Source organism: Frieseomelitta varia, unplaced genomic scaffold (assembly GCF_011392965.1).
Source record: "Frieseomelitta varia isolate USP_RPSP 00005682 unplaced genomic scaffold, Fvar_1.2 scaffold_900, whole genome shotgun sequence".
In the NCBI taxonomy this organism is placed as follows: domain Eukaryota; kingdom Metazoa; phylum Arthropoda; class Insecta; order Hymenoptera; family Apidae; genus Frieseomelitta; species Frieseomelitta varia.
Window position 1 is genome coordinate 114,725 of NW_025110702.1, and position 26,969 is coordinate 141,693.

A 26,969-nucleotide genomic window follows, 5' to 3' on the forward strand; every position below is an offset into this window, starting at 1 on the left:
CGTGCGTTAAAAATTACACCGACTGAAATCTGGATTCATTCACCGTCACGTTACAATAAATTGTTACTCAACTCCCAACTTCAACGAATTAAAACCAAGCGAGTATTCTTGAAGCAGTGCAACGTTCAACGAACGACTAACCAAATACAAACACGAATACACTTGAATCTCATCGAAAGATAAGGAACGTGCATTCGTTTGATCCTGAAACGCATCGCAGTGCGAAACAAACAGTAATCGAAGGAGAATCTGTATAAAAGATATCCATTTCACCGATCCTCGGCTAACTCCGTCCCTAAGAGAGAAGCAAGGAAGTAACCGCGAGAGTGCACCCTATATAAACGTGAGCGACAACGACGACAACGACGACAACGACGACGACGACGGGGAAGCGCGCGCGCGCGCACGCGTAAAGAAAATAACCGTGGGTGTGGGATCGCTTGGACCGAGACGCGGCGACCCGGTTAGGACGATAAGGGATCCCGTAGAGCTTGATGGAATTCCATAGATCCACGTCGGCGTCGAGACAGAGTCGGCTAAGCAGCCATTTAAATGCAACCGATGTGTCTCGGGGAGCTATTACATCTGATGGACGGTTATTGACGCGCACTGGCTTATACCGAGCAGCACCAGCAGAGCACAGGCAGCAGCGCCGGCACAGCCACCCCCATAGTCCCACAACCCTGCAACCCCACACTCTCTCTCTCTCTCTCTCTCTCTCTCTCTCTCTCTCTCTCTCTCTCTTTCTCGTGTCTCCCATACCATGCTGCCAACCCACCTCGACCGCTGTCTCCCTACACTCGACTCAACCACCGCTCTCTCCATTCCTACGTAAACTCTCTCCCACTCTCTTTCTCTTTCTCTTTCTCTTTCTCTTTCTCTCTGTCTCTGCCACACATCGATTCCGTTTAGCTTCGTGTCGGTCCGTCTCTGTGTGACCGCGCCTGTGTATATTGTTTCTGTAGCCCGTTTAGCGTCTGTATTTATTCGTGCACGTACGAACACGGACACGATCGTGACAAAACCAAGGAGAGCACGTACACACGTAGAAAGGGAGAAAGAAATAGACAGAGGGAGCGAGAAAGGGATGGGGGGGAGGGGATCCCACGAGAGCTGAATTCAGCTCAGCACGCGCTTTTAGTACGCGTCCGATGGGACGATGAGACGCGATCAAAGTGAACGCGATCAAAGTGGACGCATCGCGAAACCGCCTCGCAATTGCCGTACCCATTCCCGAAATTAACCTCTCAAACCGTTAAGACGAAATTCTTCCCCGCGTCTGGCAAACAATCGTGTCGAGACACGACGATATGATACACGTGCATGGTTCGTTGTGTGGTATTTTTAAAAGCGCACCGTATGTAGACAAAGTGTAGACTGTAGATCTTATACATATGAGATTATACCTTGTAAGATGTACAAATAGGGTAGTTTGTATGGTAGGTAGGCAAAGGTTCGAAAACAAATAAGTGTAACTTGCAATCATCGTGCAAATCTTCCTTTCGTCGACTTACATTTTTAAATTATCGTAATAATGATTATAGCAAAGTAATTAAACTGTCTATCGACTTAAGGATATTTACATGGTGTCTTTAATGAAAAATATTGACTACTGAATCCTCCAACTAATATAAATTTGACGAGCGACCATTTCGAATTTTAATTTAATTTATATAATAATATTTATATATTAATCAATTATATATTATATACAGCAAAAGGAGAGAAACAAGGAACGTCAAAACATTTAAGTTAATAAAGATTAATAAAATATTGCAAATTGTTAACGTTTAACAATGATAAATAGGAACGATACAAAGTACAAGTTCCTTACTTGATACAATAATTGATACAATATTTAATGTTGTCCCGGTGAAACTTTGTAAATTACAATCATTGCGATTCTAATTGTCACAGGTAATGTACAAACTGTACAAATTATACTGATTGTCCAATGACGGACGTTTCCTCGTTTTTGCTCTTGATGCAGAAAGATTCACCCATTAGAAACCAACGCCCGAGTTAATTTCGACCATTCGTCAAATTCTATCTTTTTTTTTCTTTTTTTTTTTTTCAATACTGAGAACTACGAAAGAAAATTCCAAAGGGTTCGATCTTAATATTCTTAATATCGTCGTTATCGTCTTGGCGGTATTATCCGGCGGTTGTCCGGTGAAATTTAAACAAATCGAAGCGCTCGCAATATTTCGCGGTAAATTGTTGCTCGGCTCCTTTAATGGGTCGAGAAAGGAATCGGCGCGCGTTATGCTCGTTCGCATTCGTTGCTCGTCGCCCGATCTTGTAAACTCGAATAGACTCCGCGTAACTGCGGAAGAACCGGTACTACGCTCGCCTTACATACGACCCTGTTTACCACCGGAGCTTTCGCGAATTTATGTCTCGTTACGGGACGTCATTTCCAGCAGAAACTATAAAATAAATTCGAGGAGAGGAGATCTCTGCAGATTGCCGTTCGTGCGTCCACGGTGCTCGCCCCTGAGAGGAATCCCCCCTTCCCCCTCCTCACGGAGAGGAATATGCCAGAGGAGCGTGTTCGAAATACGCTCGGGAAAGAAGAGGGAATTTCTTTGAATTTGGATAATCGTCCGCGCGGAGCACGTTCGTGCGCTTTACGGGAACGATGCTTTGGAACGTATACATCGGAAATGCGAAAGCATCTGGCTTCCTTCGAACGATAGTTCACAAATTTACGTGCAACTGACGAGTTGCGAGATTTGCCAGGGTGTAGATTTGCCTTTTATATTAGATTTGGTTAGGATACGAATTTTATAAATTATCCCTCTTTTTTCGTTCGTTTTCTTCGCAAATTCTTTTAACAATTTTGTAATTTTTTGTTATGTCATTCTTTGTTATAATCAGATAGTTTGTAAAACGAGATTGTAATTATATATATTTATATATAAGTAAAATTTTGTTTATGAATTTTCGTATATATAGAAATTTTTCATGAATATGTCACGTGTGTTATGTTACATCTTGAAATTTCATTGACATCGCAATGAAACGTTCGAAGCAAATCTAAAAATGTATATAGAAATTACGAAACATTTGACACAACTATATATTTTATTTTTAATATTCGCTACATAAAAATAATAATAAAATTGTATGTGCATTTTATAATAAAACTGCTAATATATATTCATAATAATCATTATATATGATGCAGTTAAAATTTTATAAATTTTTTGTTGTACAAAGTCTTGAAGGAAGGAGTAAATTTCCCAGAATGAATTATTGTATTGGTAAATCTCAATACTCGGTGGAATTATGCTTAACATTCCATTCGTATCATATACTAATTTTTTATTAAATACATTTTTGCAGTGAATATTTCGCAACTTCTATATACATTTGGTTTCAAATCTTACCAATGATATTTCAAGATGTTTTCGAATGTAATAAAAATACAAGTATACGCATAAATATGGGACAATTATACGCAAGAATATTATAGATAACAATTTTTTTATCTGAACGAGATATTTATAAATCTTCCGCAAACTCTAAACTATCAACCAATTCCGACGAATGAATTTTGACGATAGCCCAACGATTTAGTTCGCGTTTTAAAACTCCCTCGGATAAAAGAGAAAATTGACGAACACCGGGGTGGCGAAAGGGTATACAAGCTGCAGCAACGAAGGAAGAACGAGTGGCGTAGGAAACCGGTGGCGTAGGAAAACGCGATATTATCGTCGCAGAAATATTACTCAGAAAATTGCCAGCGTGACTCCGAGCAGCCTCGTTAATTACCGTGAATTACCCATAATTATAAGGAGCGTAAAAGTTTTTACTATCGTCGTGGGACGAGCCGGGGCTTGGAACTATGATGCAAAGCCTCGATGGGGGCCCCACCTTGTCTGTAAATCCACCAAAGATGTAACTTGCAGTTTCGTAATTTAAGGCTCCTTCGCGTGTGCCGCGGATTTCCGTCTTGAACGTCGATTCGTCTCGTTGCGTCTTGTCGTCTTTATCGTGCGTATCAATTCGAAGTAACAACACGCACCTGTGATACTTATATTACGAATAGAGCACACGTGTATGAAAAATGTGAAAAGTTCATGGTTGTTGAAACGTCTTAATTTTGATGCCGAAATCAATCTTTTTAGATTCAACGATCTTTCTTTTTTTTTTTTTTTTTTTTTTTTTTTTTTTCCGGAGACGATCCAAGAGATCCGCGCGGATAATCGCGATGATCGATCGTGGCCGGTGAATCGTGTGAAACTCGTTTGACTTGTCAATCGCGTACCCGCTTCCCTTAACCCGTGACCGAGCGTATTTATCGTCGGATTAGTATTCAGGGTGTTAGACGTCTCGCGAGAGATGAATTTCTGTCCTCTGATTTTTAACATTATGGAGTGAGGAGGCTCTCGCCCGTTCTTTTTCCTTTTGCTTCCCTCTCGACCAAGGATTTTCGTTTATCTGATGAAGGTAATGTTACGACGTACGTACATCGATGGAACGTGTTCTGCCTTCTAGCTTCTAGCCGGTGTTAGCGTAATTTTCGCGCTCGCGCGGAAGTATTACAAACAGGCTTACGATCGCGTCACGCTTCCGTTTCGTTGTTCTTTCCTCTTTCTTCTTTTTTTCCTTCATCAGATATCGACAAACGGTGAATAATCGTAAGTTGCAATTCTTCGGGGGATCGCGCGCGGAGGGATCGTCGTTACTTGTTAAGTACTCTGTTGTTTAAGTACCCGCATACGTTCTTGCTGCTTTTTTTCTTCCAACCTCCGTTTCATCGGCCTGGATGAAACAAGCTCCATTAAACGCGGCATTAAAGTTATTCAAATCAGTTTCAGCGAATCTTTCTATTTATCTACATCTACCACGTGTACGTAGTTTCGAAATACATTCGAGATACTCTCGCATGATTCAAGAAACGTAAAAGGAAGGGGTAGGAGGGCAAAGAAAGGCACGAGCCACGAGAACAAATATGGAAGAAAAGTTCGTTCGCGAGTGGATTTCTCCATTCATTCACGATTATTTGGATACGTTTCGAAGGAACGGAAAACACGTACGACGTACAATTAAACACTCTCACTGGCGCGGTAGAAACGATCGATTGTATAGGTGCACGCGTCGCGTCGGTCCGCTATTTTCTTCCGTTTGGCCGGTGTCGCGTGGGGGTTAATTGGCAGCCGGAGAAAAGGCTTTCATTAGAGGGCTCCGTGATGCATCGTCGCGCGACAGAAGCGAGGTGAACGCGACGATCCGCCCCGCTCTCCCTCCCTCTCACGGAGCACCGAAGTCGAAGAGGAAGAATACGAGAACGAGAGAAGAAGGTGGACGGTTAGCAGAGACAGAACACACGGAAGACAAAAAGGAAGACCCACGGAAGACGAGAGGAGGGGGAAGGGGGGGGGGGAGTGAGTGGCGAGGAGACGAGAAGAGGAAGATCGAGGGAACGAGATTAAACGAGAGACAGAGACGGAAATTGAGGCATAAGGCTTGGAGAGTAGCGATGGACTCGATTCGACTCGGGAATACAGAATCACGCGGTTGAATACGTTACATTTTAGAAATTAGGGGAACGAGAAGCTTAAGGCAATCTCGCGAGCAGGATTCAGAGAAGGGGGAGGGGGAAATAAAATGTACGGTGTAACGAGATTTAACGCGTTTTCTCTTGGTTCCAGTTCCAGTTGCGTGACTCAGCCGTCGTGACTTAGTCGCCGGCTTCTCGGCGCTCTCGAGAAATTCGAACGTCAGTGAGAGAGCGAGATCTTACCATCGAGTGCTTTACTCTACCTTTCGAGAACGTTGCGCAAATTTCTCGAATTCATTAAGATCATCAAGTCCTCGAAGAGGGGACAGACAGTTTTCGTCGGTTGGAAGCTGGAGCAGCGAGAAACGGACGGATGTTTGTAATGTGGAGGACATCGTGGGGAGGTAGCAACGGGAGCAAGCAGGAAGAGAGGCAACGTCGGCAGGACAACTGGCTGGCGAGTAGACAAAAGAGGAAAGGAGAGAATCGGTGGGAAGTGGAAGGAGGCACCGGTGACTGGCAGCCTCTGGCTCCGATGTCTCGTTTACCATAATACAAGGCCCCTTCGGTGAGGGGCAGCCTGCGCGGCTGCGAGGATGCACAGGGACCCTCCTCGAAACGGTAGCAATGTATCAGCAGGGCCGTGAAAAGCCGCGTCGCGGACGGCTGCGGATCCGTGGGCTTAAAGGACGCGCAGCAAGGGACACGTGATATCCTGTCGTGGGTTCTGTCTCCTCTATCGCTGTACCACGACGCTGTTACGAGCCGTACCTGTGCGTTTACACGACGTTGGAAAGAACGATCGCGAGAACCTGCTGTGGAAATTGTGCGCGGTACCGGGGATGTAGATACCAGCGAGGACGGACAGGCAGGAAGAGCGACTAGATGGATGTAGGATTTGGTTGTCGTGGAGAGCGGAGAAGAGGTATCATTAGAGGCTGGACGATTTATTAGCTCGTCGTTAATCGGGAGACCATTAACGGTTCGGTAGTCGAGGAGAAAGTATCGAAATTTCGGTTTTGAAAGGTTGCCGGGACTACTGGTTAATTATGCACTTACAATGATTAACATATTTTTCAGACGTTTTTTTCTTAATGCTCGAAATTATCGATAAAGTAGTATAAAGAGAGAGAAAGAGAGAGCTTTTCTAAGAATTCGAGCGCGATAAGACCATGCGCGGCTGCACGTATGCACGTTGCTCGAGACAGAGAAGCAAAGGGAGAATGATCGTGGTTGTCGTCGTCTTTGTCGACACATCTGTAAATTAAGTGAGCGTACACCGTTTGCCAACTGCTTCTCCTCGGGACGTCGAAAAGTGGGAAATCTTGGAATATCTCGTTCGTTATACGTAATTTCTGCCGTCTGTTCTCTTTCGTTCTACGGATATCCCGGATGCTTTCGATACTTAACAATTATACGAGAATGCGACTGGTGACTGTGGCTGGTATCGTTTCGTCTTAAGTTTCGTCGCTTTTTTCTCTCCCCACCATCTTTATTCGTTTTTCCTTCTAAATCTTCCAAACTAAGACCTTCATCTTTTTTTTTTTCTTTCTGTTCTTCTTGCTGTGTTTCCTTGTTGAGCGTGCTTCGACTATCGATTGTGATCACTGTTCACCTTCCTCTTCGCAAAAATCTTCGATTCGATTAAACGCGTTCGTTGTTGCGCGATGTCACGGGCTGCGTAGCTATAGTTATAGGCAAGAAAAGAAGAAGGAAGAAGGAAGCCAAGATTTTCAGACGGTCAACGGTTTCGGTACGCAGGGCCATTTGACGGACCATGCCTCGTCCGCCCTTTCCACCGAGAAGGACGCTCTCCCGAGGATCTTACTCCTTTCTCTCTCTTCTCGCTCCTCTCTTCCACTCTCTCTTCTTCTTCTTCCTTTCCCTCCTACTCTCTATCTGCTTCTCTTTCGGCCGCTCTGCTCTCCGTCCTTTACCATTTCGAGGCCGCTGTCTTCGTTTCACCCGGCCGTGCGATTCGCACACGCCACTTCTTCTTCAGTGGCCGCTGGTACCACTCGGCTAGATCGCGCCAAGCACACCTCCTCTTGTGTTTCCTTCTTCTTCTTCTTCTTATCCACCACCACCACCATCACCACCACCACCACCGCCACCACCACCACTACCATCATCACCATCCAGCGGGATCGCCGCGGCCAGCATCGCTTCACCACCACTCGCTGGTGAACACCACGTCCACTCCACCTCCTTTGCTATTCTTCCAACTCGATGAAGTAACTCGCGCCGGTACGTGCACGCGTTCCTTCCGGAACTTAGGCGGGATTCGTTCGGTCCGAGCATTCCTAAACGGAAAGTCGAAAAGTTCCAGTGGCTTGCACTGCGATGTTTCATCTCGTGAAACTTTGTAGAAGGGTGTGAAAAGCGTGCGCGGGTTCGATAGTTCGTTCGATCGTTGATAATCGTTCGATGTTGGACGTATCTTTCCCATTGATACGGAGGGCGCTTGTGTTTCAGAGATCGATGGTATCTCCGACGTGGTGAGATCGTCGAACAGTGCCAGTTGAAACGGTGGCCAGTGAAATGAGAACGTGGTGGAGCCGATCGTGGAAGTCAGAAATGTGGAGTGAAGTCGAGGTGTGATTCGAGGCGACAGCGGTCATGTCGTCTCGTTTGCACGTGGTTACGTGGACATTGCGACGAGCACCCGACGACGACGTGAGCGTCGAGAGACCAGGAACTCGTCGAAGCACGAGTGGATCTGGTACGATTAATTAAACACGCGTGTGCCCTTACGTTTCATCCCGAAAACTTCAGAGCTAATCTTTAATTTGACAAATTAATCCAGCTCGTAGATCGCTCGAAGAACGGAAGACACCTGTTCGAGATTTTAATCAGCCTTTCGGCCGTCATACCGTTCTCGAAGATTAGCTAGTAGCGCCGGTTCTCGGAAGAGGATTAACACGTGGTCACGTCGTGGGAGGTTGCTTCCTGCTCGTTCCTGCGGGCATCTTTTTTTTTTTTTCGGTCGCGCCGCATTTGTCACCGTGCAATCGGACTTTAGAGGAACATGTGTTAAATTAATGCAACTTCTTTCGCGGCTGGTACCATCTTTGATTTGTCACGGATGCTTTTCTCGCTCGCCGACGCCGTGAACCGTGATGGATTAACGGTGCGGAACTACGGAAAAAGGGGAATGCTGAGGGAACGTCGCTGAGGAAGGAGGCTCGCGCGCGATCTTTCACGCTTTGTTTTAGCAAACAATGGCCAGCGACGATTAACCCCGCTTCCTTGCTTATCATAATTGTCCGTGTTAAACGTTCGCTAACACCGAGGTCAGTATCCAAGTGTGTGTGGTGCGAGTGTTCAGTTCACGTGTCGAGGTATTCCAAGTTGGTGGTTCGGCGATGTTGGTGACCTCAATGCCGGCAATCGAGGCGATCCTTGGGATGTGTCAGTGTTTGACGAAGATCGAACTGGACGACGCGTTGGATTGATCGTTGGAACTCGGGGTGAGTTTAATATTCTTACAGAACTGTTGTGTCTCTTGAATTTACTCGGCTGCTAATTTTACTTCTTTTGTAGAAGAAAATTTATATTTTTTTAAAATATGTAGAATCTTTTGTTGAAAAATTCGTCAAACGAGATAAGTTGGAATATTCGAGGATAATTACCTTTCTTTTGCGTATAATGCTTCAGTTTTATGCAATCAACGTTTTACTATAAAGTTGAATGGAAACAAAGCTATGAGATAAAAAAGTGGAAGTCGTTCTCGACCAAGAAAACGACGATTGGCTCGGCGTACACCTTCGATTTGCATGGGACAACTGTTCGATTTGATCGGTGCTTTAATTTGAAAATTATGCGTTTAATTGTCGTATAGGCTTCGGGGCCCAAGTAAATATTCATTAAGTGGCCACGTATCGTACTCTTTCAAACGATCTTCCATTTGCATATCACAGTCGACGTCATATCATTGTTGACACTGAACCTCGAGACTCCTCGACAAGGATCAGTTGGCGAATTTGTTCTCTTTTCTGTCGCTCCTCTTATGTTTCTCTCGATCGAACCACGCGTGTAGGAGTATCTTTTGACATATCTTCAGCACAAACATATCGCGACTCGAGTGTGTATCTCAAGATCGCCCTTTCGAACGTGATCCGTCTTATAACGTTCTTTACCTGCAGAGTAAGAGAGTAATTCTAAAGAGACGTGGATTCTCGAATGGCGCGTGTCTACCAACCAACATTTTGAGAAGTCTTGATAGTTAGTGTTTTTCATTTTTTTTTTTTTTTTCATAAATATTGTGCGTATATATCTAGTCGAAACTGTGGAGCGTGTTAGAGATTCGAAAGAATTTACAATATTACGTAGTGTTCTAAAGTATCGAAAAAGTAATCAATATTAATACTTGGAATTGAAGCTCATCATTGCAATATGTCGTTTCTCTAAAGTCTTCAGAGAAAAAAATTTATTTCGTCCAAGAAGCAAAATTGGTCAAAATTTTTGAGCAGAAGTGTACATACACACGTACTTTTAACGCAAATAACGTTTCAGACTTGCTTTTAACTTATAAAGTCTTTAGAATATAAACTTACGAGTACGAGTTTCGAGACACTTTTTAATGAGAAGACGAATAATTTGTAGAAAATTATCGTTCGACGTTCGAAGCCGAACCGCGTAGATTTAGCAGACGCAATTGGATTCTAGCGCACGCACAATTTGCCAGCGTAGAAACGGCCGTCTCACGCGGCGAGATGATCGAATTTAATAACACGAACTTGAAAATCGCATTGCTATGCAGCCGATGGCTTCTTGTTCTCCGTGTGGAACGCTCCGTGTCGATCGAACCTTCATCGAAATTTCTCCTCGAAACCCCTCGATTCTGGCTCACCTGACTTCCTAAACGAATTAATCTTCACCTCTCTCTCTCTCTCTCTCTCTCTCTCTCTCTCTCTCTCTCTCTCTTTCTCGTGTCTGCTCGACTGGTTTAGCATTTTCAATCGTCTCCTCTCCATGGTAACGGCATACGCTTTCCGATGGACGCCCCGACGCTTTCGAAAATTCGCCGTATCAACTTCCGGCGTGATCGAGTTATTTCCGGCCGTATACACTACTTCATTCAAGGAATTACCGTGAATTTCGAATTTGTAAAATAATCCAAAGCCGTTATTACCACGGTTTGTTGACACGCTTCAACATATTTGCCGACCGAAATAACGACAAACTCGGGAAACCCGGGCGGAGTGCGGTCTAATTAATAGACGAACGATAACGGAAATTACGCTTGTCAATAATCGTTGCCGACATGACCCGGCACGTCGAAAAGCCGGAATAATTATTCCGGTATACTCCGACGCACCGGCAGCTCTCTCGACGCTGCGGCTCTCTCGTTCATCGAACTCCTGAACAAAGATTCGCGTTCGTGCAGGCGAACGTTTAGGTGCATACAACCGTGTGCACCTTTTCTCCATCGTCGAGGACTTTTCGCGATCGAGCGTCTAACGTGTTCCAACTCTTTTCTCTTCGTTGGTCCCTTTTTTCCCTCCATTTTCTCTCTCTCTCTCTCTGGCCGATTAAGCGATCAATCAAAGAACAACGAATCGCCGATCAATTAGCCGACGTCGAGCACCTTCTTCGCGGTGGCTCGAGTATCGCGGAGCAGGGCGCCATTAATTATCGCCGGATTTTCTTCTTTCGCGTGCTACTTAGACGAGCAAGTCGGGGACAGTCGGTGTGGATCGACAGCTTTTTTTTTTTTATGTTTTTTTTCTCTTTTTTTCAAGAAACGACGGGGAATATTCGAGGCCGCGCCTACTCGAGTACTTCCAGTTCATTTGAATCTCCTTCCGTCTCGTTGCGTTTTTCCATCCCCGATGTCTCTCATCTCCCGTCCTCCCCTCTCTCCAGTTTTGCTTCGTCGTTCTTCTATCTTTCTTTTTGCTTTTTGTTCGTTCCTCGTTTCATTTCGCTTCCGATGAGTTGGAATTTCGTCGCGATCGACGACGTAATGACGCTGCGTAGGAAATTAAGGGACATGGGAGAAGCAAGGGGGGAAATACAAGTAGAGATAGATGCTAGCAGCTCGTGGCTCTGTCTATCACGAATTTTATTAAGGATCTTTGAGCTCTTAGCTTTAGTTAACCGAGAAAAATGAATTGTCACTTTTAAATTGATAATGTAGTCATTTGGTCTGACACTATATTGGGCATCACGAGGATACGAAACTCGTGTCAGATCAAATGAATGTAGTGAAAGTTTATGATACAACGAAGAACACATTTGTAGATAGAATACATTTACAGGGAAGAATATTTTACCAAGAATCAAAATTCTTAAAAATACGCAGCTGTAAGTCTGAAAAGTTTCGGTGAAAAATTATTATATAGGGTGGGCCTATTAAAATCATGAATTTAAATGTAATTTAAAATTAACAAAATTAGTTTTTTCTTATATTTTATTAAAAAAAAAATAGAGGAAAAAATTTTTGGCCCACCCTGTATTAATCTATCTACCATTTTCACTTCGTTCATACATCCTCTATCTTGTAACTCGATATTTACGCAAGTGTCTGGTTAAGAAACGATCTGACCAGTAGAATGTCAGAGACTTTGTCACACATAATTCTTCCAATCTCCGAAATTTCTATACACGAATACGCAGTCGTTGAAATCCGCTCTCGTGGCGATCACAGTTATAATCACAGTTTTTAATTGGATGAGGGTTCGTTAAAAGCCGTCGTGCTTCGAGTACGTTCTCCCGATTGAGACGCGGCCTTGTCGTTTCACTATACCGTTTCAAGAGTTTCTCTACATATTTCCCCGTTCTGTTGATGAAAGAGCAACGTGACTTGCAGGATGCTCGGCTGGCCGAGTAAGTAGTGGCAACAATCCGATCCCCGGCCGGGTAATTCAACGGCATTTCAAGTTCGGAGAACGTTTCGGTAACGTGGGATTCCTTAAGTGGCTCCGGTTGTGTAAGTTTAATCAGAGATCTTCCTCCTCCGTCTTTGTCTGTGATTAATTCGAGAATGAACAGGGATAACATTCGGTAAAAACCGCGCAGCATTCAGTAACTAACTCCTTCTCTCGTTATCGACTGCTCGGTAAGAAAGAAAGGGAGAAGGAGAATTTTCTGCAGAATGAATTTGCTTTCAAGATTTCCAAGAACGAGTCAGCGAAGTCACGGCGAAGCGAATCGATCCTCGTTAGCACGATCGAACACCTCCTAGGATTCTCTGCTTTGCGCCTTTGCTGACCCTTTCAGTTACACCTTTGCTTAAAATTGCCAATAGTTTCGAAGCAAACTGAGAATTTATTACACTTGTTTATATAACAAAATTGAGAATTTATCATCACGTGTATCTTTTCGATAGTACGACAACACGTCGTCTTCTTTGAATCCGTAGCGAGCAAACCAATTATTTTGTTATTAATTATATGATTACAATGCTTCAGCGCTTCGAGAGATAAATCATTATACGTATCACGTTGGATAGTTCCGAGAACAAGTCTCCTGGGTGAGAAACCGCGTGGCGAATCGGTATCGACGATTACGATCTGAGAACGTAGCGTGCACGAAGGCGTGCCTCCTGCTAGAATTTTCTGCTCGTTCACGTGTTCCGTACGGCGCGTTATTGATTAACGAGCCGCGTGGATCAATGAAGGGACGATTCATCCGCGGAGTCACCTGGACGCGTCCGCAATTTATCTCTATCTTCGCGTGTGATCGCGGCTTCGCTCGCGGTCCCCCTGTTCCATCAAGGCTGAACGTCTCGAAGTAGTACGAAACTAGATACCCGCCAGCGTTACGGGGACCCCGTATCGACGTGCACAGCTCCTCCGTGGAGAAAGGAGCGGCGGGAGCGTTTAAGAAAGATAAGACCTCGTGACCGTGAAACCTCCTCCGTTGCTGGCGAACGGTCACGAGCGGGCGCGACGTCGCGAGGAGGGAAGCGTATCGAACCGCAAGGTGGAAAGAGGCGTGCAAAACGAAGCGAGTCGTATCCGTGACTGCTACCTATCTTTGATAGAATCGTGTAATTCGTCGATTGCCGCAAAATACTCATTACTCGCGGAGGTAACGCGGTGGGGGGGAGGGGAAGGTTATGGCAGGAAAAACTCGCTACGTAAAAGATTAAAATTCGTTGGTATTTGATCGAGTTGTTTCAACGATATTTGTACGGTAAGTTTACGAGGATAGTTACATACAAGTTGCCAAGTTATATTTTATACGGTGTTGATGAAAGATATGCTTCGGGCGGTATTTCTTTCCTCCGGTTCCGTTTCGTTATAAAATTCCTCGACGTGGCGGACGCCGATGATAGAAACGTCTGCTTTCTTTTCAAAGCGGCCGCGAGCGTGAAGCGTGAAACAATGTCGAGGGAAATATCGGACGTCCGTGCATCCGTTCGTTAGAGAACGGGTTCGGTCACTTTGATGAATTTTATCGCGTCCCAGCGGGGAATGGTTGCCTCAACGTGTCAGGTTCAGGCTGGAGTAGCTCGTATTCGTCTGGAAGAACCGTGAAAAGGTTCCTCTCGCCACCGCGATATTTCCACGGTCGCGCGAGCGACGAGTACGTGGCAAAAAACCGGGATCGTTGACACGTCCCTAATCCTTTCAAGGAAACAGAGTCTCTTTCTCTCGCGCGGAGACGCGCGCCATGTGGCAAAAAGCCACGTTCAGCGTGGTCCATTCTGGTGTCACCTTTGCTCGTAATAAACGTCCGCGCGAGCGTCCCGTGCGATTCGCGTTCCTCCCGGACGATTTGCATTGGTCGGATCGCGTTCGTTAACGAGACCTCTGTCATTTCTACGCTTTCACGTTTGATCTTAAGAACGAGCATGCCATTTTTAGCGGCAACAACGACGACAAACGGTTCCACGGTGTGTAACGACAAAGTGTCTTTTTTTCTTTTTTCTCGAAAGGGAAACAACTTGGAGTTTTACTTAACACAAAGTGGTTTAACGCGCGGAAGAATTGGGGCGAATAACGGTGAATCAATAGGATCGGTCATTCGGGGCGCAGCCGCGGATCCGTTCCCTCGCCAAATTGAGTCGAGCGATTCTTGGTTCTGCGAAAACGAGTTTTCCATGGTGGAACGCGTCGCACGCCTCTATACGCCTATCGTTCATAAACATCGGGATTCTTTGGTCGACTTATGGTAGCAACACCAGCTTCTAGTAATCTTGGCGGGAATTAAATTCATTGGAAATTCAATTGAGAACTGTCTACTGGTAAAACACCGTGGCTAAACTTGGTATCGTCTCACGTGAACCTTAGAGATGTGAACCTTCTACGAATTTGAGTTTCAAATCTTTGGGAAGAAAGTTTTGGGAGGAAAATTTCAGTTAAGTCCGGTCAAGTTCGATTTATCGGTAATCTCGTGATTAAATTGAACCTCGTAAAAGAGCACCGAGCGTTTCGATAATGTAGCTTTCACGGAGACGAGGATCCATCGTAGAAATGATCGTCGAATAATATCACATTATCCTCTCGTGGGAGGAACGTTTCCCGACAGATTTCTTTTTTTCTTCTTTTTCGTTCCATCTTTCGAGAGAGCCGGTCGGGGGGGGGGGGGGTAATTAGATGAAGTTTCCTCGAGTCCCGAGTGAAGTATCGTTTCCCTCGAAATAGCTCGAGCCTGGTACGGATCAGCGGCGCTGAAAGACGCTTAACTTCTTACCAATTAAACCGATACGTTTTCACGGCGCGGCAGGAATCCCGGTTCCACGTGTACCAGCTAATTAGAATCCCCTTCCGACTGATCTTTAATTCATGACTTATATTCAACCGTGCCACCGAGTGCGCGAAGGATATCGGTATCCCACGCCGTGTCCTTCGATCCACGGACCCGCTGAATTACATCTGTCCCCTTTACCGACATTTTTCGTCGCTCTTCCGACTTATTTGCGCCGGCTCCACGCGGCCGCACGCGGCATCGTCATTTGAATTTCTAATCCGTCACAATTAATCAGCGCAGCGCGCGATACTCGTTGGAGGAAAACCAACGGAGGAATCCCGTTCACTCGCTCGATTAACGATTTCTTTCGAGTTCATCTCTGGACCAGTCTTTAACCGCTGGTTATCGATCGCTGTTGCTACATTCTTCGTGATTTCCTCTTTGTCTTCGAGTTTCGCCTCCGCGTCGAGTTTACTTGCGCGACAGGTATTTCTTGCGCGAATATTTATGCAAATTTATACTTTTAGAAACGCAGTTCGAGAAAAAAAGTAGACACCATGGCACTTTGTGCTCTTTAGCTTTCATATTTATGCGTGCGTTATTGAATTTTTAAATTCCATGCATATTTCATAGAATCATTGTTAATACATTGACTTATTTTATTATTTGACGCTTTAATCCCTCGAGAGCTCGCTACGTTTTAAGGAAATAACCTTTTTTTTTTCATTTCGTTATTCTACTTTCTTGTTTTATCAATCCACGGACGTTTAAAAATTTACATAAAACAAAAACTTCTTACCTTTCTCATTGTATTTTTGCGTGCACGAGAAATTTTCTGCGCTGTCACAAACTATCACGCGGATTAATATTTATAAAATTATCAAATGATATTTAATCCATCTGTGTGTCGAAGTTTTTGAGAATATTTCAAGAGCCATTGTAATGTGTTTTCACTTTGAACTTTCGCGTTTCCCTATAAATCTTGGATGTCGTTTGACGATGATTAGCGACGATTTGAACCCGTTTTGCGGAGAGGCCATTGTCGCGCAGTGAGAAACCGGCCTTTAAGAGGATCGAACACGACGCTCGAGAGGCGAAACTTAAGATATTTCCTCCCGAGGAAGCGAGGTTAGGTTTTTGCGAACATTACCCGGCTCTCGTGGGACTGCGCGAATCGTATGGTTTTCACGCGCGACGCGTTCAAACTTGTTATCGTTTCCCGCTTCGATCTTGCGTCGTAACTGGCGGAGAATGTTAATTGTTCACTTGGACTTGGCGACGTGTCGTGGAAACGATCGGCCTCATGCTCGCGTAGAAATAACGGAATTCCAGTTGCACGTCATAAGTTCACACGATTTTTCTTCCACGAGCCAATAGCCAGACCAGAGAGATTGAAAGCCTCTCGTTGAATTCAGATCAGTCGACGATCTTTGGATTTTTTGCTTTTCTCTCGATGAAGCCAAAGTGTAAAGAGAAATTTCTACAATAGGAAAATTCATTAATTACTGAGATATCGTTCCACTTATACATCACCGAATTGTTATGGATATTACTGGTTTTCAATTTTGAAAAATTGCCCTTTCTCTCTGTGCTTTCTTCAAAAATGGAAAACATCACAATTTTAGTAGGCTTTGAACTTCTTCAACTATAAGGAGGGACAAAAATGATTCAAATGGAGGCACAAAAGTGAACAAGAATTCTGTACGCGATAAATTGTTTAATAACAAAATTGTTAAATTTTCAGTTGATATCGATATTAACTATAATTAAATTACGGAACTTTCGAATATTACTTTGCATTTTTCATTTTATATTTTACGATGCATTGGGAGAATTGTCAATTTTCATCAAACGGGGTGCAAGACAGAAATTATTGTAAAATTGAAACGATAGCAGTTAGCCTCGATAGCCAGAAAACAACTACTCCTTTATTATATACGTCGTTGCACAACCGCAAAAGTGAAACATCTTGCATGTAATCGTAATTGAATAGCCAGGGGGACTGCAAGTAGAATACGAAGCTCCATCGCGATCCTCTCGGTTATAGTTCTTCCCGTTCAGCAAATCGTCGGTGGATCGTGGCGCGTGGAGTAACGGTGTCGGTTCCTCCGTCATGAATCATCGTGATTTGAAATTCATGATGTTCCCTGTTAATCACCGCCGTCGTACCCTCCGGTTATCTTGTCCCTTTGCCTCCGCGTGGATATCGATTCGAGATGTCGTCGTTTCGTCGGGATCTTCCTTTCGTTTTCCAACAACCGGAGAAAGTTGAAGCGCGCGAGCGTTGAAAACCCTCTGGATCACGGGGAATTCGTAATGAAACCGCGGCACATCTCAATAACCGCACTTAGCGCTTTATCTTTACGACCGGGAACGAGATCCGGGTTTCGCTTATAGAAAAAAAAACCATAAGAGCCTCTTTTTTCGGTTCACTGCTGCCCCGGCGGGGACACCCGGTACATGGGCGAAAGAAATTCATTTCCTCGTCTCGAGGAAAGGGATGAAATTTGTATGTCTGATAGCCTCGCCCGGGGAATATGTAATCGGGGTCACGGGATTAATTTTGACGTGGAATTGTCGCACCCTGATGGGCATTAAGCGAAGTATAGCTCGGAGGATGGTCGCCGCTGATGAAAGGTTTCCGCGAAATTGAGCAATCTGAGAAAGCAGGAGAACGTGCGTTTTAGACGTCTTAGGTAATTTCGGGGACACGGTCCACGATTTATTATTGTTTCGTACAGAGTACGTATTCGACGACTCGTTATTTTCCAGCGTACGAAATCGAAGAGACAGCTTTGTCTCTTTCATTTTTGGATAATATTTTTAAATGGAGCAATGAGAATGCAATTAAAAGTCAACTATCGTTTCAAACGTGCTACGCGAGGTGAAAAATTATATTTTTTTTTTTAATGAAATGGGAAAAGCAGTTGCATCCTTCTTTTGCTGCAAACCATTCGATTGCTATCTCGAATTGAGTTCCGTAATGTAAAAGTTTCGATTGGAGTTTGATTCGATCTTCAAACACTGGAGGTAATAATGATGGTTAGGGCGCGATATTGAAAATGAAAGGTACAATTCTTAATTCGCGATAAAAGTATGTCGCTGTGAAGTTGTTACGAAAGATTAGTTTTCTGAAAGCAAAATTCTATTAGGAATAAAAAGGAATAAAAGACAGAATGGGAGAACGTAGAAATTGAAAACTAATTTCTACAGTACGCAAGCGACGAACTTCCCATTAGAGTTATCTCATGTATTTCAATTTGTAACAGATACGATGTAATGGGTGATCTTCCAATAACACAACAGAAGTTTGAAATTCTCTTGATATTGAATTTCACTTTTAAATACTCCTTATTTTCTGCAACGAAATACCAAGAGGTGTTCTACTAGTCATTGGAATCCAAATCTTCCCGTTCGCCGCTCTCCTCGCGGAGAATCTTTCGCTGAACGAGCAACTTCTAACAATCTCACCGGGTACAGTCGCGATCGTACAACAATATGTATAATAGGATGCGATCACGCGGCTACTATCCAGTCGGTCCGTTGCTTCTCTACTTTGTTACCGGTCGTTTCTTTATTCGGTATAGGCATGCTCTCTCGCGGCAGAGAAACGACGAGAGATCCACGGCAGATTACGCTGTACGTAGGAGAATGCGTGGAACTCTTGGTGGCGGCCGGTGCAGCCGGGGACACCCGTTACATTCTAAATACTTGTAAGCACGCCCTATTACCTGGCCGAGTTTAAACAGTATTACAATACAATAGCCACGGCCACCCCTTTCTATGTTAACCTTGTCCTTTCGTGCCCCATAGACCGGCACAAGGCGTCCGCGTCGCAACACCATACACAGGGTGCTCTTATCCGCCCTGTACTTCCCTCCCGTATCTTCCGATTACGCGGATTAATCTCTTAATTGTATTAATTTATTTACACCATCGCCACGCCGTTTTATTATCATCTTTCAATTACATTTCAAACAAAAGGAGAAGAAAAATAATTGAAAAGAAAGCACGCGAAGAATGATTGATAAATTAACGTGGGTAATCGAGTAAAAGGTCGGGTAAAAAAAAAAAAAAAAAAAATGGAGAGCCCGGGGAGAGCACGAAACACGCGGAATATGTTAATTTACATTCATGGTGCGCGCGTATCAGTGTCTGCCTCGTTCGAGTGCCGATTCACGACTACCGGAATTCGGTGTTCCTCCCTCCCAACCTCCCCCTTGTCCCTCGTTGAGCGTCGACTTAAATTGCCCCCGGACAAACAATCATAACTAGATTGCGGATTTTTATGCAAATTCACGTATTTTACGGGCATTGATAAAGACCCGGGACTCCGAACGAAGTTTCGGTACGTCTTATCTTTGGAGTTTTGCTGCGAGATGAACACTCGTACGTGTGTTTTTGCATATTCGCAATTTGCCACGTTCCTCGATTTACGGTTGCTCGTGAAAGTGTTTGGACGGTGAGTGTTATCACGCGCGTTGTACAAAACATTTTGAACTTTCGTTGGCACCGTAGCGAAAGAGTCAATTAAATCGCGATTAAACTTAATTAAACGAAATCTAAAAGTGTATGCAGTAATAACAAATATGTATATATATATATATATATTTCACGGAGACGAAAAAACTTTAGCGGGATCATTTTTAACACTTATTGTATACTTCGTCCTGTACGCCAGTCTTTTATCAAACATACGTAACCTCTGTACAATGTATTTATCGGATTCGTTTCAAACTTCTTTCAAACCAACAACGTTCGAAATTTCAATACGTTTCGCACAGCATCGATGTTCCACTGGCTGTGGCAAGTGTTCCAATATTTTCGCGAGCCGCTCTAAATGTGTATTTCCTTTTCTCGTTCTCCTCGAGGTAAGTATCAGTATCGCGTTCCATGGGCAGGAGGGGGGGGGGGAGTTTTATCAGCGTGGGAGTGGAAGAGTTGGCCGCGGGGCCAACGAACGGCGAAGGAAACGAGTCGGGCATGCAAATGTCCGGCTGCCGAAAACGGACAAATCATTGCCGGCCCACCCCCTCGATCCCACATACCGGGGCACACGGTCGTGATAATTACTACAATCGCGGCGCGGTAATTCTGGTGTCTCGTAATTGTCGGCGTTACATCGTCGTGTCTCTCGAATGCAAATGCAGTTAAGGATCTAAGATGGTAGATTAGCGAGTACGAAAGGGGAGGGTGGGGGGAGGGGTGGTATGGTGGGCAAGAGGGAGGATTACACGAGCGCGTTACGACGAGACGGTGCACGTGCATGCACGCGTGTGTGCATGCATCGCGACGACCCATCGTTGGGGGTTTGTCGGTTTTAAAGCCACGGCTTAACTGCTGTTGAGAGAGAGAGAGAGAGAGAGAGAGGGGGGGGATAGTAAAATGTGGCCGAAGACGGGGTCAGAATTGAAATTTACGCGCGACTCGTTAACCCTGCTATTGGTGAACACGGTTGGACGGTTGTTCCAGGGCAATTAGGCGTAATTGGATGGATATACAGCCGATAATTTCTCAGACACAGGAGAGAAATGCGTGCGTTCTCGATACGTTGAAACGCGGAGGAATTCGTGTCACCCTAGGCCCGTATTGAGAAAGCAAGCATTTCGGAGAAATGAGAAAAAGAGAAACGAGCAATGCTGAATCGAGGATCTCTCGTTAACGAAGAACGTTTCCAACCGTTTCTTCACGGAGTTTGAGAATGGAAGAGCCATCGCGGTGGCACGATTAATTTTCGGGAAAAGTGCCGTTCCGAGGTACCGAGCTCGTTAGAGATCCATCGCCGAGATAAACAAGCGACGGTCTGCTCGATAGTCGGTTGCAATTGTCGTTGTCGACTTTAAGCGGCGCCTCTTGCCAGCCCGAGGTCTCCACGGTCCTCCAGTCCCGCCACCCGGTTTTCCAGTTGTTCGACGATCGTCCAAACACGAGTTTATCAACGGTTCCCGCGCTCCTTGAAACTTCCCGCCGCGATACGTCACGTTCCAAACGGTCGAAGTTACTTTACGGTCCGGCCTTTCGCGGAGGATGCGGTACAAATTACACCGATAATTCTCTCTGCCCCTCTCCCCGTGTCCGTGGCCTCCGCGTCCTCGTTACTTTTTTACAACACACAGCCACTTCTCGAGAAGTATTGCCCTCTTCTGCCTCCTCTCCTCTCCTTCGCCTCCACCTCCGCGCCGCGGCGTGCCTCTTTCGGCACGGAGAAAAACTCGTGAAACTCCATTAAGACGTCGGGGATCGGTGTTCGGTGGAAGAAAAAAAGCCGGACGTCTCCTATCTTCGACGGATGACACAACCAACCGGGTGTCTTAATCGGCGAAGCTTAACGATCGACCACCATTGATTGCAGCCTGCCATCTCTCACCCAATGGTATTCCCAACCACCTGGAACGCGAATAAACACCTTGCATTCTCGATATCAACGATCCAGGCCTTTCGTTTCGATTCAAGCCTACGTAAGCATGTACATGTATGTACGTAGAAACGAACGATCTCGGCTGGATCTCTCTCTTTCTCCGGTGTGTAGCGTGCAGTCGTTCGTTCGGGACGTTTCCCATTCCTGTAGAACGAGGATCCTCACCGAGCGTTCTCTCCCCGAGCGTGCTCGCCCTTCCCCCGGATACCCCGATACCCTTTGAAGCCGAATATCGGCGTTGCGATAATTGCGAGCGAGAGTCTGAGCGTTCGTGCGCCGGCCGGACGCGATCTAAGATGAGAGATTAGCCGGTAAAGAGAGGGCCGGTGAATCCGTACATGCATGGCCTCTCCGTCGGTGTACGCGTGTAAATATGGGGCTGGTAAATAGGCACCGTGGGGCCGCATCTCTCTCTCTCTCTCTCTCTCTCTCTTTCTCTGTACTTCTCTTTCCTCTGTCCCTTTTCTCTGAGTCGGTCGGTGCCTAGCCGATCGCTTCGTCGTTCCGTGTACCAGGATGCGCGCTCGGTGTACACGTATGCCCGTTCGGCTTCGAAGCGGGATAGGTAGACGTTTAAGCTAGGCCGGAGCCCATACGTATCGTTATCGTGGCATCGTCGTTTTAAGGCCGCTACGGCGCGTTTGCAAAGGCGGTAGCACGGGCTTCTTGTTCCCTCGATCCTCCTCCGAGTGAATGATCCTCGATTTCCCCAGCCGCTCGGCAAACTGCCCGGTTTCTTTTTTCTTTTTTTTTTTTTTCACTCCATTAGCTGGTGGGATTTAGATTTTTCAGAGATTTAGACAGCAGTCGACGATCTCCAAGGGTTTGGGTTAGGTTTGCAAGATTTTGGTGATTTTTATTCTACGGGAAGGGATAGAAGCTACGGTGGTGAACTAAATTTCAGCCGTTCACGTGCTAGAATAAATAGGGGGCTTGGAATTTTGATCTTGAACAGTTCCCGCGATTTTTAAGGGATTTCAGCAATTGGAGGTGAATTAAATGCCAATAAAATGATAGGAACTAAAAAGTGAATTTACTATTCATACGTAGAATTTAGATTTCGTATGTTTTTCGATAGACAAGTTTTCACTCGACAGATAAACTTTTTATTCATTAAACAAATATATATACCATATATATATAAACAAACACATTTATTATCAATATTCGTCCAATTGAATTACCGATTCTTATTATTAAATTACTGGACTTACGTTGCCCGCTTTCAAGAATTCTAAATTTTCGTGTCCGTCTCCGATACGAAAAATTCAGGGCCGCACTACCGGTCGTTTCTTATCGAGATATCGACACGCATTGAATCCATCGTTGTTTTGTAACGTCTGCCAACGTCTACCGACCACAGTGGACAAGACGGTGCGTTTGTTGGCGGACAGGAAAGCTTCTAGTTAAGGGGGACACCGAGTCAAACGCGTTTCCTTAATCCCTTCTGCTCGCGGCTTATCGGCCGACAGATCGTGATCGTCCAGCGCGATCGGCTGACACCGTGAAACATCGAGATTTAATTAGTCTGGAGTCGCGCGACACGACGTTGTCGCGTGTGTCCTTCCGCGTACGCGTCTCGACGATTTTACGACGATTGGTTCTAAAGTCACAGTGTCGAAAAATAGAAAAGAGTCTCGAAGATTAGAACGTGAGAGCTCGATTAAATTTCAGACTCGATCTAAATTTGTCCTTGAATCGGTCTAAATCCCCTCAAAACTGATATTTGTCGTTGCGACTTGTTGGAACATGATTTTCAGTTTGACAAACTATTCAAATCAGCATTCGAGGTGTTTCTTCGACTCTCAGGAAATTGGATAGTTCCATAAAGAACATCCGATTTTCGGTGGACGTGGCAGAGCTCGTGGATCCTAGGTCGGATAAACCGACCGGTGAACAGAAGAATTTTTGTCGTCCCCTTTGATTAATGCCTCCTACTCGCGTGACTAAACTGCTGAATTATTTATAAACATCCTCCTCGACTTTAACCACGATGAAACCGCTGACGGAACGTTCGTCATAAAAGTCAGACGCAGAGGAGAGTCCGCGGAGTTGGTAAATTCGCGAACGCGTCGGTTATCGCCGGTGCCGATCCGCCGGTTTTCTCCGAGACTTGATCGTAATTTATTATCGCCGTTGCCGCGGTGAAATTAGCCTCCGACGAATTAAACTGGACGGTTGTAATGTTCGTTCGGTACAAGACCAGCACGCTCGAACAATAATGTGCCTCCTCTTCCCTTTACGATTTTTCTCTTCTTCCTCTCTTCCCCTTTGGGGGAATGCGTGCGTGTACACGCGCGTGCGCGGCCGTCTCGCTACTCGCCCATTAAAGAATTAAGTGAAATCTTCGATGGATAAATTAACGATAAAAGATCTCCGGCCGCCGATCTTTCGTGCCGTCTTCTCCTCTCTCCCGGCTCCGTTTCTCCTTCTTTTTCCCCTCTGCTGCCCAGCGGAAGGCCAAGGTTGCCCCGCGAGGCTGGTGATGTTTTCAGCGTCGATGTGGGAGCGTCGAGTTTGGAGGGAGGGACCTCACCACTGGTCTGACCCTCTAATTATATGGTACATCGTGTACCGAGTGAACGCGGGTCGGCAGGTCACGGTTGCGAGAGGCACACCACAAAGCACGCCACACCGGGCAGAGATATATCGAAAAATTCGCCAGGCCAGGGCAGCCATGTTGCTGCCATTGGTTCAGGTTCTCGCGGCGGGTAGCCGGCCTACGAAATTTACCGACCGCCCGCCCGATGATAATTATTCGCGCTTCGTGGACGTGCGTCGAATCCTACGTCGGGTTGTTTCGTTTCCATCCGCTCTTTGGCTTTCTTCGAAGCCGAAGATGCGTGGTCGTACGGAGGAGACGGTTCGCGACACGCGACGCTCCGCTCGACCATCTAAAAAATGGAAGAGGGGAGGCTTGACAGCCTCTCCTTTTACGGCCGGTGTCCATTTTCCCGTCCCGGGGTCCATTTCTCAAATTTACGTTTGATATATGAAATCCGCGGCTAAAAGTCCGAATAATAGCGGCGGAGCTTGCCGGGCAATAATTTTCGCGTAATGAAGCTGTGTGCCCCAGCTCCGTGACTTGATTCTTTTTTTCTTTTTTCTTTCTTTCTTTTTTTTTTTTTGTTTCGCAAAAATTAGATCCAGGACACGTAGTTTCGCCCTGAAATTTCGGTGCGCCGGGTAAGCATCTCCCCGCGTGATTTACGGACGTTTTACGCGTGTTTTAAATCCTCCAGATGCTGGTCAGCCGGCGCGCATTTGCGTTCTCTCTATATAAAATACGATCGCAGGGGAAAGGGGGGGGGGTGGGGATCGTGACTCGTTGCACGATTTTTCGCCCGGGATCCAGCCCCGATCCGCCCTGGATATTCATTTTCTCGCGGACAGCGCCATCGATCTCGATCGCGGTTCCATCGTGGGCCGCGCGATTCCGCGGCTTAAAATATTTTCTGACCGATTGGGCTTCGGGGATTTTCCCAGGCATCGATGGAAAGTCGCCTGTCTGGTCAGTGCGGTTTTCTATTTTTTAACGGTCCAACGGTCACGGTGACACCTGTTGCCGGGGAGGACGACCGCTCGTCCGGGCCGTAGACGAAATCTCAATCGACGTGTCATCTTGCGCGAGCGCTCTGAACCCAGGCTCCTCGTACGAGGCTTATCTCACGGTTCGTTGCCCGTTGTCTGACAATCATCCGGTTAAGTCACGTCGCCGGACCATTAACTTTTACATCGCTCTTTCGACCGTTCCCTCTCTATGAAAACGTTTCTGAATCACGGAGAATATCGCTTAATACTTTCCATCATCGAGTATTAAGTATCGAGCGTGTATCGTACCGTTTTAACGAAACTTTCCGTCCACTCTGTACCGTACTATATTGTACCGTGATACTCGAGATTCGTCGATCCGTTTCATCGGCTATATCGCGCAAAATTATCCTCGTCTCCGCATCGAACGATTGTCTTTCGTCAGACGTTACACGCGATCGCGAGTTGGCGCGTTTTATTAACGCAAAGTCGTCGTTCGGGGAGCAGAGAGACAAAAGGCGAGGGCTGGCATCGTTCGACATTCGGAATTGAAGAACGTCTCCTCGCGTGCCTTGAGAGCACAGCTTCGTTCACGCACGTCTGAATCGCGCGCGTACTTAATGAAAGGCTGGCTGGCTGGCGCTACGGGGTTGACAGGCATGGGGATGAGGATGAAGGGGAGGAGGAGGGTGGCTCGAAAGTAAAAAGCTCTCGAACGACGACGTTACGTCGTCGCGCATTCTCGCCGAATAAAGCTCGCTCTTGGCGAGAGCACGTCGAGAACAGGGTGGCCTTTGAAATATTCCGCGTGTACCGTGGCTTATTTATTTCCGCGTTTTCTCGAGACGTCATCGGGGCGTCGCTGCTAGAACGGAGAGTCAACCGCCCCCTCGCCTCTCTCTTTCTCTCCGGACCCCGTCGACGTTTTCCGCGCAGCAGACTTAGCGAGACTGGAATTTTAATTAAGCTTTTTTTGCCGTTCGCCGAACCCCTGTTCCGGCAACGGAGCTGCAGAGGTCCCGTGGCCACGGAAGAGATGCACGTTCGCGATCTAACGGGTGTCCTTGGGCCGGTGTGCGCGCGCGAGAGACGGCGCCAAGATTCTTGGAGGGGCAGCGATGACCCCACGAGCGGAATACAAATTGCTCGTCGCCTGCGAGCTTTTAATCCCACGGACTATTGGCTCGACTAATCGAGCCGCCCGCTCCGTTCACGGGCGCCGCGTGGATTCTTTCGTTTGAGAACCGAGCGCCAGGAATCGAATAAGAATCGGTGTCGTTTCGTCTCGTTGCGACCGGAGCAACTCCGATGGAAGTCTCGGGGAATTTGATTCTTTGGAACTTTGTCTGTGTAAAATATTTAAAAAAAAAAAAAACGTGTAACGTAGAATCTTCAAAAGGTTTCGAGGGTGAATCGTGTTCTCAGTCGTGGTCTCCAATTTGATTTTCGAAACGACTGTTGTCTACTTACTGGCTTACTTGTGAATTTGTGAACTACGTAATTTATTTACGCGTAACATTTTCTTCGTCCAGGGACCAAACTCTACAAATAATTCGTCACATATTTCCTGCGGTAACAAACGTGCGATATTTAATATCATAGTCCAAACATTGGAATGTATGCAAAGTATGTACAAGATGGTAAAAATGCACGCAGGACAGAAATTCGCGGAGGGGGTGGGGGGAATGATCCAAAGATCGTAGGGGTTATTCGCTTTCGTGTATTTCTCATGTGCGTACACGGTTTGAAAGTGCGTTTCTCACGGTACCGAGGCCCGTTTCTCCTGTTCGCGTCGAGCTGTTTCGGAAACCTTTCCGTGACCTACACTCCTGGCTGGCCGCCTGGGGGATGCTAAGTAATAGCAGCGTA

General features: G+C 45.9%; 1 protein-coding gene across 2 annotated transcripts in view; it reads left to right on the top strand.

Moving 5' to 3' along the window:
- Positions 1-5,740: 5,740 nt before the first annotated feature.
- Positions 5,741-26,969, top strand: part of LOC122537311 (unconventional myosin-IXb) — a 97,617-nt gene continuing 76,388 nt past the window's right edge. Inside the window, exons 1-3 of one of the 2 annotated variants that reach the window (XM_043670389.1) lie at positions 5,742-6,434; positions 7,985-8,231; positions 8,316-8,979. The gene's annotated coding sequence lies outside the window, so the exon portion shown is untranslated. Of the gene's footprint in view, positions 6,435-7,984; positions 8,980-26,969 lie in introns of both variants that reach the window. The other variant, XM_043670390.1, reaches the window with a different exon arrangement.